The sequence below is a fragment of the Eurosta solidaginis genome, chromosome 1, assembly GCF_040869045.1.
Source record: "Eurosta solidaginis isolate ZX-2024a chromosome 1, ASM4086904v1, whole genome shotgun sequence".
NCBI classification, from domain to species: Eukaryota; Metazoa; Arthropoda; class Insecta; order Diptera; family Tephritidae; genus Eurosta; species Eurosta solidaginis.
The window spans coordinates 202,875,139-202,890,066 of record NC_090319.1 but is presented as its reverse complement, the minus strand read 5'-3'; the positions used below and the strand labels follow the sequence as shown (position 1 = coordinate 202,890,066).

Below are 14,928 nucleotides of genomic sequence, written 5' to 3'. Positions count from 1 at the left end.
ACATATTAATACTTTGAATTTGTGAATATTTAAAGTCAAGAGCTAAAGTTTTTAATGAGTTAATTACTTAATTATTAAATAATAAAAAAGGTGAACTTATAACGTTTTTGAAAAGATAAAACTAAATAAACAACTTTTTATTGTGCAAACAATAGTGCAGTGAAGCGAAGAGGGGCCATTTTATTCAGGGCTAGATGTAAATCACTTGTGTAATAGCCGACAATGTCCGGTTTATTTGAATCACTTAATTGCAAAAAAGCATAGGCTTGGCTATTAGCAACTAACGCACTACTAAAAAGTCACAGATCAACTTGGGGATTATATTCCCGCAAAAGTTAATCGAAAAAGCAAGTCTGCAAAAGCTGATAACAATATATTAAATTGTATTTACCTAAACATTAATAGTATAGTTTCGAATAAAAGTGAATTGGAAGTGACGGCAGAAGTTCTCAAGCCGGCAATCATATTATGCTCTGAAACGTGTACAACAAAAGATATTGAAGATAATGAATTAGAAATAGCATCTTTTAACATGATAAGATGTGATTCCCGCAGTAGGCATACTGGCGGAGTACTAATATATGTACATAGAGAAATCAATTTTAATATAATATATAATGGTAGTGTAAACATGAATTTGTGGTGCATTATAATAAAATTGAAAAAACTTGGAAAAAAGTGGCAAATAGGGGTGCTCTACCACTCGCCCAGCACAAGTGATTCAGCCTTCCTAGACTATTTAAATGAAATATAAATTGATAAATATGAAAAAAGTAACCAGTACTAGTTGGTGATTTTAATATCAACATGAATCACATATCAACATACAGTACAAAACTGAATGAAATATTTTCCGTGATGGGTATGGTTCAAAAAGTGGATTTTAATACACGAATAACGGATAAAACTGAATCTAAAATTGATCTCATATATTCAAATTCTGAAGAAATAAAGTGTAAATCTTTGCAAGCATACAGAATTTCTGATCATGAAACAATAATGCTCAATGTCCAAATATCTAAATCATATAAGATGAGATTGATTAAGAAAATAATTGCTTGGGATAAATATAGTAATGACAGTTTATTAAACCTACTTAGGTCCTTTAATTTTACTTTCAATGAAAATTTATTAATAGATAATAAATTTGAACTAGTGAACCACATTTTAACGCAAGCGATGGAAAATGTAACCTATGAAAAAAAGTGCATATAAAACTAATGAATAAGTGTTACGATAGAGAACTAGCACAAATAAATAAACATAAATTTTATTTGTATACATGTGCTATACAGACAGGACTGTGGGAACAATACAAAAATATTAATAAAATGTATAAAAACCTAGTTAAAATAAAGAAAATTAAATACAAGAAAATAAAGTTATAAGAAATAAAACAACGCCAAATATATGTGGAAGTACCTTAAATCGACGGTCTGCTTGGCGCGGGATAACGATGGTATTGTTACGAATATTAGCAAAACTAAGGGGTGCTGCTATCTCTAAGCCGATGCTAAACAGTGATATCAAGCACATCCATAGATTAATCATTATGTATCTACATAAACGAAACAATAGCTATCATCCGGTGGCAAAATCCTGAGCCAGATAAATAATTTTGCATGTAAATGCAACAACAACGATTTGAGCCAGATAAATCCAGATAGAAGTCTGGTTCAATTTGTGAGCCAGATAATTTGTTAATTACTTCTTTTCAGGTTGGCAACGCGGCCTTTAATATACCTACTTTTTCAAAGATAGTCGCTGCTTAGCCTTTCGCCGTATGAGTTACATGAAAAACAACGGCGACATCTGCCTATCACATTTCACGTGTGCGAAAATTTCACGACATCTGCTTCTCAAGTCTCTCAATGATCCAGAGCATTCCCGTGAGAATTGAGCGTGAGCCGGAGCTGTAAAACTCACTGAAAGACGGCAAATAATTGCGTCTACACATATGTACCATGTACGTATACGAGCAGCGGAGAATCAACGCACAAACACATGCATATATCTGAGATACTCCTGAAAGTATGCAATGAGAGAAGCTATAAAATCGTGCAATTGTAGTTACAGCTGAGAAGTTTGAGAGCTGATGGCAACTAGTAGATTCTGGAAGCGCCTAGAAGATGCGAACGTTGAAATCAGAGAGTATAAAAGGCAGCAAATGTAGAGGCGCTGGAATTCAGTTTGATTTGAGCTATCAAGCAGTTTCGATTAAGACGCTATCTAGCGAGCCATAGCAGTATTATTATGAAAGTCAGTTTCATTTAAGCTATCAATCAGTCAGTTTGGTTATTAAGCCAGCTAGTTGCAAAGTATAAGTGTTATTGTGAAGTACTTTAATAAAGGCCATTTTTCCATTATTCAATATTGGAGTTATTTATTCGATACGAACGTAAGAAGCAAGTTGAAAATAAGCGGAGTTACAGTAAATTCGTTACAATTGGTGTCAGAAGAGGAATTGTTGAATAAATTCCAGAGTTACAGAGCACAACAAGGACATGGCGAAGTTAAGTGAATTAAGGATCCAGCCACTGAAAAAGGAGTTGGAAGCCCGTGGATCGAATACAACCGGCAATTAACTCGAACTTCAGACAAGACTACGACAGGCAATGGAATTAGAAGGAATTGACGTGGAAGAGTATGTCTTTCATCTTGATGGCGAGGAAACAACAAAAATGGAAGAGACAGTTACGCAGACAGTTACGAGCACAGACTTGAACATGATTTTGGTTGCAATATCTGCTCAAACTTCGACAGTGGCTTCTCAACTGGAATCGAAAGAGACACGTTTAACATCCAAGATGGAAGCACAAGAGGCACGTATGTCATCGCAAATGTCATCTCAACTGGAATCGCAAAAGACAGATATAACATCTCAACTGGAATCGCAGGAGACATGTATAACATCCAAGATGGAAGAACAGAAGACACGTATTGCAGAAATATCGTCAGAAATAACATCGAAGATTGAAGCACAAGAAACGCGTATTTCAGAAATGTCGACACAGATTACATCTAAGATGGAAGCACAAGAGGAGCGCTTATCATTACAGGTGGCACAAATGTCTTCGCAGTTAGAAGCACAGAATACAAAAATTGTACAGCTGGAGGACCAAATGAATGCCAAGATAGAAGCTTTGAGAGGTCGTATACAGGAGTTGCAAATAAATCGCCCAACTGTTTCAGCAAGCAATCCGAAAGTAAAGACACAATCCTTTGACGGTTCTGTTCCTTTCCAGGTCTCCAAGCTACAGTTTGAGAAGACCGCAGCAGTGAACAACTGGAATGCGGAAGATAAAGTTGCTGCACTGTTCGTTGCATTGAAGGGGCCAGCAGCCGAAATCCTACAGACGATTCCCGAAGGAGAGCGGTACAACTATGAAGCATTGATGGCTGCTGTAGAACGACGTTATGGAAGCGAGCATAGAAAACAGATATTCCAAATTGGGTTGCAAAACCGCTACCAAAAAGCAAATGAGACATTGCAGGAGTTTGCTTCAGATATTGAAAGATTGGTTCATCTTGCAAATGCGGACGCACCCGTAGAATACACTGAACGGGTAAAAATCCAGAGCTTCATTAACGGCATATGGGACGTCGAAACGAAGCGAGCCACATACGCGAACCCAAAGCCAACATTTGCTGAAACGGTATCCCATGCACTGACTCAGGAAACAGCGCCACTTTTGAGTAAGCCCGCATACAAAGCTCATAGCGGGGAAGTGGAAAGACCAGATTGGGTAGACACAATTTTGGAAGCACTGAAGGCATTACAACAAAACAATGCCGGAGTTATGAAGTGTTTCAAGTGCAGTAACCCAAGTCACATTGCACGGAATTACAGTAAATTCGTTACAGTATTAATAAAGCGGTAATCGATGGTATATTGGTAGAAGATGAACTTGCCTTGGCAAATGGCCTTAACAAATTTTTTATAAATAGTGTGATAGAAATAAATAACAATATAGAATATTTCGATATATCACTCAGCGGTAGTCAAGCTAATTCTGAATTAAAGTTTCCTAAAATAACGACTGATGAAGTTATAAAAATCCTGAAAGAGTTTAAATACAAAATAGGGGGCAGGAACATTCTGTCGGATGGCGTAATGAAGGGCTCTATAGTGTATACAGGGTTTTTCTATGCTCAAATAATTAATAGCAGTTTGGAAGATGGTATTGTGGAAAATGTCAACGGTGATTCCAGTTGAAAAAGTTAAAAAGACAATACAGCCAGAAGAGCTTAGACCCACAAACACCATACCAAGTGACGCTAAAATCCTTGAAGTTTATGTTAAGAATCAATTAGTAAAATATCTATACTCAAACAAAATACTTGTCAATCAACAGTCGGGTTTTAGGAAAAAACATTCGTGTGAAACAGCTCTTAACTTTGTGATATCGGAGTGGAAAGATGATCTAAATGATAAGAAGGTGGTGGTTGCTGTCTTTCTTGACCTTTGAAGAGCCTTCGAAACGGTAGATAGGGAAATCCTTATCAAGAAAATTCAACAAATTGGTATTAAAGACATAGAACATAGGAAACAGCGAACAGTTATAAAAACAGCGATATCTGATGTATTGGAAGTGCCCATAGGCTTACCACAAGGCCCGGTCCTGGCACCAATATTGTTCCTAATATATATAAATGATATAGTTAATGCGATACAAGACTGTGATATCAAACTATTTGCGGATGATGCATTACTTATGATCAGTGACAATAATATTACTACTGCAGTATTAAAAATGCAAAATGATCTCAACAATTTATACACATGGCTATGTGCGAATAGGCTAAAGCTAATATAAACAAAACCAAATATATGGTCACAACAAGAAAAAATATTAATGATGAGGACTTAAGTGGGCTAAAAATAAATAATGAAACCATACAAAAAGTTAATAGCATAAAATATTTGGGGATTATAATTGATAACAAACTTAAATTTGAAGAACATATAAACTACACAGTTGCGAAAGTCGCGAAAAAATTGGTGTTGTGCAGAGATCTACCAAGTACATACAAGAAATATATAAAATAATTATTTATAAATCTATTATTGAACCACATTTTGTTTATTGCCCATCGATATTATTCATAATAGCGGACGAAGAAATTGATTAGCTACAAAAGCTTCAAAATAGGTGACTTGTTTTTACAAATTTGTCTTTGTTATTGTTATTGTTTTTAAATAAAGATGTCCAGCCCCTGGGGATGCCAAGGAGCTTGGCGAAACGTCGGGTTTATAAGTGAAGTTTAATCTTACACTGTTCAAATACCTGACCTATAATAATTCTGAATTAGATGTATGAGGTTTATTCTTAAAAAACATAGAGATGCTAGAACGGCTGATATGTTAAGAAAGTTGAACTGGTTGAGTGTCAAGCAAAAAATTTATTTTCACACCATGAAATTGATATTTAATATAAAACATGGAAATGTACCTGAATATTTAAGTAGTAACGTAGTTCTAGTGGAGCAAAAACCAAAATATAAATACTAGAAATAGACATAATTTTAAATTGCCATTTTTTCGAACAGAAATAGATAAGCAAAACATTTTTTACAAATGCCTCAAGGGTTACAACGAGCTCCCATTGGAAATTAAAAACTGCAATGAAATCTAAGTTTTTAACTCTTAGACGCATATGGGACATATATGTCCCCGAGAAATTTTCATTTTTTTTTATTTAAACTTGACTATACCTTGTTAAATTTTACCGATGGCAACATGGACAAAAACCGTTATGTGTGTAACTACTCGTGGACAAAGAAGCAGAAATCCCTTTAGCAAGTCGTCAGTATTTAGAACTGTTTAATTCTATCTAAAGAATATATCTCGATAATTTTTTACTTGATTTATACTCACTGGTAAGTAAAATTAATATTTTATTACATACTTTTGGTTTTTTAGTAAAAGTGATGAAATTTTTGCAAAAAAACGCAAAGGGACGCGAGTGTCCCTATATGCATCAAAGAAGACTTTTGCTTTCAACTATTAATATTTTATGCTTTGTAATTATTTCAGGTTTTCACTATTATTTTCGTATATTTGGTCTCAAAAATGTCGTTAAATCGACGCAGAGAATTCTCGTCGCGGGAAGAAGAAATTATAGAAGTCTTGATGGCTGACAACAGCGACGACGAGAAAGGTTTGCTCCTTGATGAAGAGGACCATGCCGGGCTGACTGCCGTTGCCGGTCGATCTTTTACTATCAGTAATGAAGAGGTAAAAACATTCTTCGGAATGAACTATGTAATGAGCTATCATTGCTTACCTACATTTCGGAACTATTGGTCTACAGATATTGATATGGGGGTTCCTTACATTGCTAATGTGATGGATGACTATAAGCCGTTTCGAAGAAATACGAAGAAACTTGCATTTTAGTGAAAATTCTAAAGAGCCGCGTAGGACCGAACTGAATTATGATAGAGCATTCAAGATACGCCCCCTTTTGGAGCACGTCAATCGATTTTTTCAAAGCTCTATGACCAACACCAAGATCCAGGCAATAGACCAACATATGGTTAAGTTCAAAGGTCACAATATAATGAGACAGTATGTTAAGAATAAGCCCAAAAAATGGGGATTCAAATTATGGTGCAGGGCAGACTCTTCTACGGGATATTTGTTTCAGTTTGACCTGTATATTGGAAGAAAAAATAGCGGGACTGAAACTGGTTTGGGGGAGTCGGTGGTGTTGCAATTGTGTGAGAATTTACAAGGTTCAGGTTGCGAACTCTACTTTGACAATTTTTTCAACTCTCTTAATCTTCAGTACCAATTGACAAAAATGAATATAAAAGCTTGTGGGACAGTACGATCAAATAGAAAAAAAAATTCCAAAGAACGTGCCAGCTGACAAAAATATGAAACGAGGTGACATTTTCACGACCAGTAGCAATGGAATTTATTTCATAAAATGGATAGATAGCAAAGCTGTATTTATATTGACACATTTTTTATCACCCATACCGACATCTACATTCAAGAGGCGGGCTCAAGGTAGTGGTGAGAAGATGAGTGTAACATGCCCTGAAGTTGATTTAAAGTACAATATAAACATGGGAGGGGTCGATTTAATGGGCCAAAAAAAAGCGTGCTACGAAGTGGATTCAAATGCTAAAATAAAATACTACCTACGACTAATTTTCGACATCGCTATGAATAAGTCGTATATAATTTATTGCAAACCGCACGAAGCTAAACGCATCGAAGGAAGTTTGATTTCAATTCTAAAATTTCGCCAGGTAGTAGCTCGGTCGCTAATTGGCAGTTTTACATCTCGACAAAGGTCTTTGAAGTCAGTTGTTATGACCAAAAAGCGAATATCTCTACCTTATAAGCACGGAGCACCTCAAATATAATGAAGAAGGTAACTAACAGGAAAAGATGCGTACAGTGTGCAAAAATCGTGTAGAGAATCGCACAAATAACACTTTCTCTACATGTAATGTTCATTTATGTTACACTTCAGAACGTAATTTTTTTACAGAATATCATTAATATTTATTATATTAAAGTACTTAATAGGAAGTTTGTTATTCCTAACATAATTTGCTTTTATTTTAAAACAAATCTGCGCAACAACTTTTCTTTCTAGAAACAAAATCATGTATACCTTTTCGCATATAGGGACATATATGTCCCCTTTGAAAAAACACATAAATATAAAAATAAAAAATTTTTTTTTTCAATTTTATGTTGAAATAAACCAAAATAAAAAGATAAAAACAAAAAAATTATTGTTACTACCTCGGTTTCCTTATAAACGTGTAAGGGTTAAGGCAAAACTATATGAATTTTGTAAAACTCTACCTATAAGATAGAATAGCACTATATGTATGAATTAGGCTTTAAGCCGTAATAAATAAACAACTAACTAACCAAATTTTTAATATCAGATGGCGCCAGTGTCGCTCATTCTACCATTCTCCATGAAAATACGTGCAATCTACTCATAATGCATAAGCATGTGTAAAATGGTTCAATTATGCTTGCATAGCATAGCAATACATTGCATGGGTTCTGTCATTTTCGATATTTGTTTAATTGGTTTTACGTGTAATCGATTATACAACGCATGACAGCCCAGAGCATGACATGGAAGTCTGTTGAATTTTGATCTCTATGTAACTTAACATACTTATTGTAAAACTTTTGCTTTTGACGTTTGAGTTTTGACATATGGGTTGGATTTTATATAAGGTGCCACGATTTTCAAACTTTTGCTGATTTGTAGGGGAAGAGGGGGTCCCAAAAATCACAAAATTATCATCCGAAACTCTAAAAACTCTTTAAAATTATTCAGAGATTTACAAAACAAAATACATTGATAGTGTGTGTTTGTTTGCATTTATGTCGACGTGTCACCACCTTATAATCTTCTACCAAGTTAAAAAGATATTGTTGCGGAGCTGGAAATACTATTCACCACCTTCATTTGTTTTCGTTTGTTTAATTGCAACAACGAAAAAAGCGACAATAGTACCGACAGGTTTTCCGCGAATAACTTTTAAATAAAATGACAAAAAAAATGTTTCTGCTTTCGGATTCTGAATCTTGACGCAAATACGCGTCTTTTGATACCGCTATCGACATTTGCGACCCGAATTTTAAGTGCAGGACTTAAGTTGAAATTTTACTAAATTTGGAAATTAAAAAGCTTATATTTCATAAACTAAGAGTTTCCTAGAGTTGCGGATGATAATTTTGTGATTTTAAGGACCCCCGCCACCCCTCGAAAAAAAGAAAAGTTGGAAAATCGTGGCACCTTATTCTAAATATTCCCCCTTAAAAAATTTTAATTAAAAATTATTTTGTAAGCGGAGATGGAGGACGAAAAGCTTATAGAGTGTGTGCGTGCCCATGAAATTATCTACAACAAAAGCCTTATTGGCTATTTACAATGAAAATGATTTAGTTCGCTTTAACCCTTAAATGCCTAAAGTATCAAATTTTTAATAAAATTCCTGAGTTGCATTTTACTTGTTTTTGGAATTTGAACGCATGTCTGACATCACTACATAATACCCTCTGAGAAATAAACGAACATGGCTAATCTTGTTCAAATAACGGAACATTTTTTAGACAGCTAGAAAATGGTGAAATTTCGGACGATGAGGCCAGTGAAAATGAAGACGATATCGATTACCATCCGAATCGAAAAGACGCCCAGTCGGATCTTGAAGGCGAAGAGGATGATTGTGCAGAAGGTTCTGCCACAGATCCTGAATTCTGATAATCTTTACAGCTTCAACTTTCTAGTACACACAGAGTAGAGCATATCGAGCAAAGCTCAGAATCTCCCGAGAATAGTAACAGCTGTAATACTCGAAATATAGTATGGAGGGTGCGACACATGGAGGTTGTTCAAAAGGCACTCCAGTTTGAAGGAAATTCTGAATATCCACCTGAAATTCTTGATGTGGAAATGCCTTTCCAGTTTTTTGATGTTTTTTTGATGAGAAAATACTGAAATTTCTTGTAGATGGGTCAAACACATACGCCTTTCAAAAGAACCCTAACTTTACTGAGCTTGCCACTGTCTCAGATATAAGGAAGTTCAAATCAGACACATTTTTCATATAAATGACGATACCAAACATTTGACTCCATATCATCCTCAACACGACAGACTACACAAAATTTGACCACTGATAGATCACTTGAACAAAAAATATATTAGTGTGCCATTCCACCATCGACTCTCTCCAGACGAACGGATGTGCGCCACAAAAATTAAGCATTTCATGAAACAATATGTGCCCAATAAACCACTAACTATATGTTTTATGATTTTTCTTTCAGGATATGTATATAATTTTGAACTCTATTCTGGAGCTAAAAATATTGAACTTATGGCAATATTGGTATTATGAGGTACGTTCAGTATCGTAATTTATGACAGGCATTAATAGATTGAATGGTGATTTTTAATAGATATTTTGACAGTTAAATGTCATATTCTAATTGTAAATAAGAAAAATTATTTAGTTACATTGTGGAATAAATTCCTAAGCAACTTTTAAAAAGAAAAAAGGGGAAAAGAAGTGCTTACAAAAAATTAACACAGGTAATTCTAGTGATGAGTGCACAATTAATAATAAATATAAAAAAGAGGTGGAAGAGAATTCCTCCTAGTTGTCAAAACTAAAATTTTCATTTTACTGATGCTTCTAGTTTTTGCACGGACCAATTTTAATTAACTTAAACCTAATGAATTCAATAAAGTAATATTGTCCGAAATCGTTAATGGTGCACGAATGGCATTTTAGTCCAATTCTATACGGCAGTATGTCACATTCACCATTAAAATAATAAAACAAATTGTGCTAATCTCAAAGGCAAATTTGCCAGCTTCCGTTTTGAGATTCGAGATCATGGATCTAAAACGAGTTTTTTCACACCCTTCTCAATATTTTATGACGTGTAATAAGAGTGTAATGCTGTCTTATAGAATTACCAGAACGAAAAATAGTTTGTCCAGACAATTGTACCAACGGGAAGATTCCAATCTGTGCCGCTTACGCTGGGATATAATGCATATAATAAAGATATATGTACTCTTTGTTATATGTAATTTGTATATGTAACAATTTGCAACAGGGGTCGACTGCTAATACTCGTCAAACAATGTCGGAAATGGCGTCAAACAAGATGTTGTTCACGTAAAAAAAAAAATGTGTATAAAGGGGTTTTGCACGGCTTTTATATTGATCCCAAACAGGTGTAACACCTGCCGGGGTAGTATTGTATAAGCGCGGCCGAATCCCGCCCATGCATATAGGTGTGCAATATAGGTAATTTTTCGGTTTTTCGTGAATATCTTTTGATAGACTCAAAATGTCTTTTCCGCCTTCTGATCAATGATAGAGGGGTCAAGGTGCGTCATTTTCCACCTCACGATATATTTGAAAGTATATTAGCAGCCATCCCTCTTGTAAATTATTCGTTATTGTAATAAAGATGGCAACAATTTGGTAATTCTATACGACAGCATGACACTGCTAATACGCGTCCAAAAATATCGAGAGAGGTGTCAAAAAACGCGTATTGACATCAGTATTAATAATCCGAAACCGGAAAAGGAAAATTTTTTCCCTGTCCGGAGATATTTGCAGTTGAAGTTGGCGATTTTCATGTGGTTGTTGTAATGTTGGGGTACCCACAAAAAAAATTGTGAACATAAGTGTTTTGCGCAGATATAGTTTTGGTGTCCAAACCGGTGTTGGACCCACCCAGCGTAATTTTTTATAAGCGGGACCGAAGGCCGCCAATGCGGAAAGGTGTTCTGCGGAAAAATACTGTGGATCCCACCCCCGGTTTCGGAGGGACCCGTGGGTTATTTTTCGGTTTTTCGTTAATATCTTTTGAACGACTTAAAATTTGTCTTTTCCGGTTTCGGATTATTAGTACTGATATCAAGACGCGTCGGCGTTGACACCTCTGTCGATATTTTTGAACGTGTATTAGCAGTGTCATGATGTCGTATAAATCTACCAACAATTTTTATAAGGTGTTCGAAGAACCGGTACTCTAGGCTTCCTTTACGTGGTTGTTGTAGCAGTGCTTCGCCGTATCCACTAGGTGCGACCACTCACAAATTGTCATCAATAGGTTCTAACGGGAGTCCTAGGAAACTTGCAGTTTCAACAGTCCACCCCTGTAGAGTGAGGGGTGTTAGAGGCGTTGGTTCCACATTGCAATGAAATAGATGTTTGGTGTCATGTAGGGAAACACTGCAAGCAGGACATACATTATTAATGTCGGGGTTGAATCCGGATAGTTCAACATGTTACAGTATTCAATTGAAGTTGAGCCAGTATTTTTTCTTAAGAACTTGGCTCGCCGGACAATTCCTGGCATAGAGATCCGACGCCTGTTTGTGTAAATCACTGAGGATCTGCTTGTGCTTTTTTGCTTCATACGGTTGTGTTCTCAGGTGCCGTATTTCCTCATAATGCTTGCGGAGATGACTTCATAAGCCCCTGGCGGTGTGGTCTCTTCAATCAGATATCTGTTGAGATTGATATTCAACAGAAACAGTTCGTTCAGCATTTTATTTCTGTGCCTAATGGGGGAGTACTCTCGCCTCATTGTTTAGGTGGTGTTCTGGGGACAAAAGAAGACAGCCCGTAGCGGTTCTGAGGGCAGTAATTTGCCAGGCCTGTATTTTCTTCCAGTGAGTAACCTTTAGGCTGGGCGACCATATCGGGGACGCGTAGCATGCAAACGGCCGGCCAATTGTTTTGTAAGTGATGCCGGTAAGAGATTTTAAGATTTTATTATGACGTTATATATATTAGGAAAAATTGCAGTTCCATTCTTCCCAAATTTTTGGGTGTAAGGCACCCAGTAGCGTAATGCTATCATCGTGGATGTTTAATGTGGTCCACATTTGGCGCTTCCATGTTATAAATAAGGTTGCCGATGCTTTGGTCGGTGACAATATCAGGTTTGGCAAGGCGAAATAACCGGAGAGATCGATGTGTGGGCCTGTGGTCATTATTGTGCAAGTGTGGATAGGACACCACCCTGTGGTACCCCTTGTTTAATTCTTCTGGGTTTAGATGTTATGTTCCTGACGTGCACCGATGCTTGCCGACCAGACATAATTTGCGGTCAACCTTTTGAGACTTGGAAGAAGGGAGGACCCTTCCAGGTCTTGCAGTAACGTGCCGTAGTTGACCGTCTTTATCTAGTAGAACGCTATTTCGCCTTTTTGTCCGTCTGTATATCAGAATGCCATAGATCGTGGTGGGCCCTGCCTAGAATTATGCAATTTTCTCCGGTGAGTAGTGCGCTGATTTCAGGGCGGTATACACTAGGGCAGCAGGTGACAGGAGGGATGCAGATGTTGATACTTTCTAGTTTTTGTTATAACAGTACTTCACCCTAACCAATAAGCTCTATCACTCGAAGAAATACCAAGCAAACTAACGTTGTAGTTTCTTAGAGTTGAAAACATGGAGCCGGAACTACTTTTCTTTTTAGAAAGTTCCGACGAAGACGTGGATAGGCATTACCAGAAGGTTGTAAGACGGCAGCTAAGAGACAAAAGCAATCCTCTTTCTTTGTCTGAAAATGCGTAAGTTCGTTTATAATTTCACTATAATTTGAACATTTGTGAACTGTTACCGAATCGTTTATATAACTGGCTAATTTTTAGGTTCATTAAAAGGTTTCGTCTTAATAAAGCAGCATTTAATTATGTCCTGAGGAATACAAATTTCAATTGCCATTCCTCAGCAGCTGCACCACCCATCCTCCAGTTGGCAGTAACGCTTTCGTTTCTTGGAAGTGGCAGTTACCAGCGGGCGGTAGGGGACGATTACCTTATGGGAATGAGTCAAAGCTTGGTTTCAAAATTGAGCACCATAGTAGTGACTGAAATAGAAAGAAATCTATGTCCAGAACATATCCGTTTTACACTGGAGAGTTTGAGTGGCTGTATGGAATGGTTCTACGAGAAGTATAAGATACCACGAGGTGAGAAAATGAAATAAATTTTTTTGGATGCGCCTAAACTTTTCCCTCCTACAGTAATTGGATGTATTGACGGTACCCATATTGGCCTGCAGAAACCCAGCGAAAACGAACATATGTTTTTTAATCGTAAGGGATTTCATAGTTTAAATGTAATGATTGTAAGTTAAATATAAACTTCGAAGAATATAACGATCGAAAGAATTATTTTATCCGTATAAACACGTATCTTGCTGCAGATATGCGATCACCAATACAAAATTAATGCAATAAATGCTAGATATGGAGGGGCTGCACATGATTCCTTTGTATGGCAGCAATCAGAACAAAGAATAATGCTAGAAGAGAAATTTGAAATAAATTCTAACAATAATTCGTGGTTACTTGGTATAGTATGAACTATGGGCATTTATTCTCTACTTTCATTTAATTAGGTGATTCCGGCTATCCACTTGAACTTTGGTGTATAACCCCATACAGAAATCCTGCGGAGGGTTCAAGTGAGAGTGTATTTAATGCCGTTCACTCAAAAGTCAGATGTATGGTGGAGAGAACAATTGGTATTTACAAAGGGCGGTAGAAAATACTATGCAACGATAAGCGCGGAAGATATACCCCACAAAAGGTGACAATGTTTTCCAACGTTTGCGCAGCTCCACACAACATATGTATGGAATTTAAAGTCCCTTTTAACCAACCAAGTGTAACTGCCAATGATGTTGCTGTGAATGATATTGATATAGGCGAGCACACACAAATTTTAGGAATTGGTCAAAATATTCGAAACCAAATAAAGCAATCCCTTCTTAATTAAAATACAAATGGCCAATCACAAAAGTTAATATACAGGCGTCTTGTCTGAAGTTCTTAGCAGCAAGTTTGGCTTAAGATGTAATATTTTGGCAATTTTTTTCAAAAAAGTGTGTCAATTACACATAATATAGGCAATGTAAGTTGAGAACTTACTTGGAGTGGCTCTGGCACAAGCCTTACACCAATTTGCTCCAGACGTTTTTACAGGTAAGTGTGAGAAATTCAGGAAAAATAACTAAATAAACTATAATAATCCTTTTATGTTTACAGATGCTTGGTTGTCCAAAATAAGCACAGTAATAAATTGGCGCTTGAGGATGAGCAATTTAAAGCAAGTTATTGAAGGTGTACATGATTATTACAGCGATGTATTAAGTTATTCATTAGCAGATTTTCCTCAACCTGATGCTCAACGTATTTCCGAAAAATCTGATCCTGCGTTCCTGCTCGAGCATTTTTTACAGCTTATACTAGGTTGCGCAGTAAATTGTGCTACCAAGCAGATTATATACGACAAATAACGTGCTTAGTGGAATCACTTCAAGCTAATATAATGCGAGCGCTGCAAGATCTTGAGTCAACTTGGCATGGAGAGTGTTCATATCGTAGTTCGT

The 14,928-nt window shown here is 36.4% G+C and overlaps 1 long non-coding RNA gene across 1 annotated transcript; it reads left to right on the top strand.

The window, feature by feature from the left end:
- Positions 1-13,282: 13,282 nt before the first annotated feature.
- Positions 13,283-13,815, top strand: LOC137240653 (uncharacterized). The gene is made up of 3 exons (XR_010949795.1): positions 13,283-13,504; positions 13,559-13,662; positions 13,741-13,815. It is a non-coding gene; the product is annotated as an uncharacterized lncRNA (long non-coding RNA).
- Positions 13,816-14,928: the final 1,113 nt, after the last annotated feature.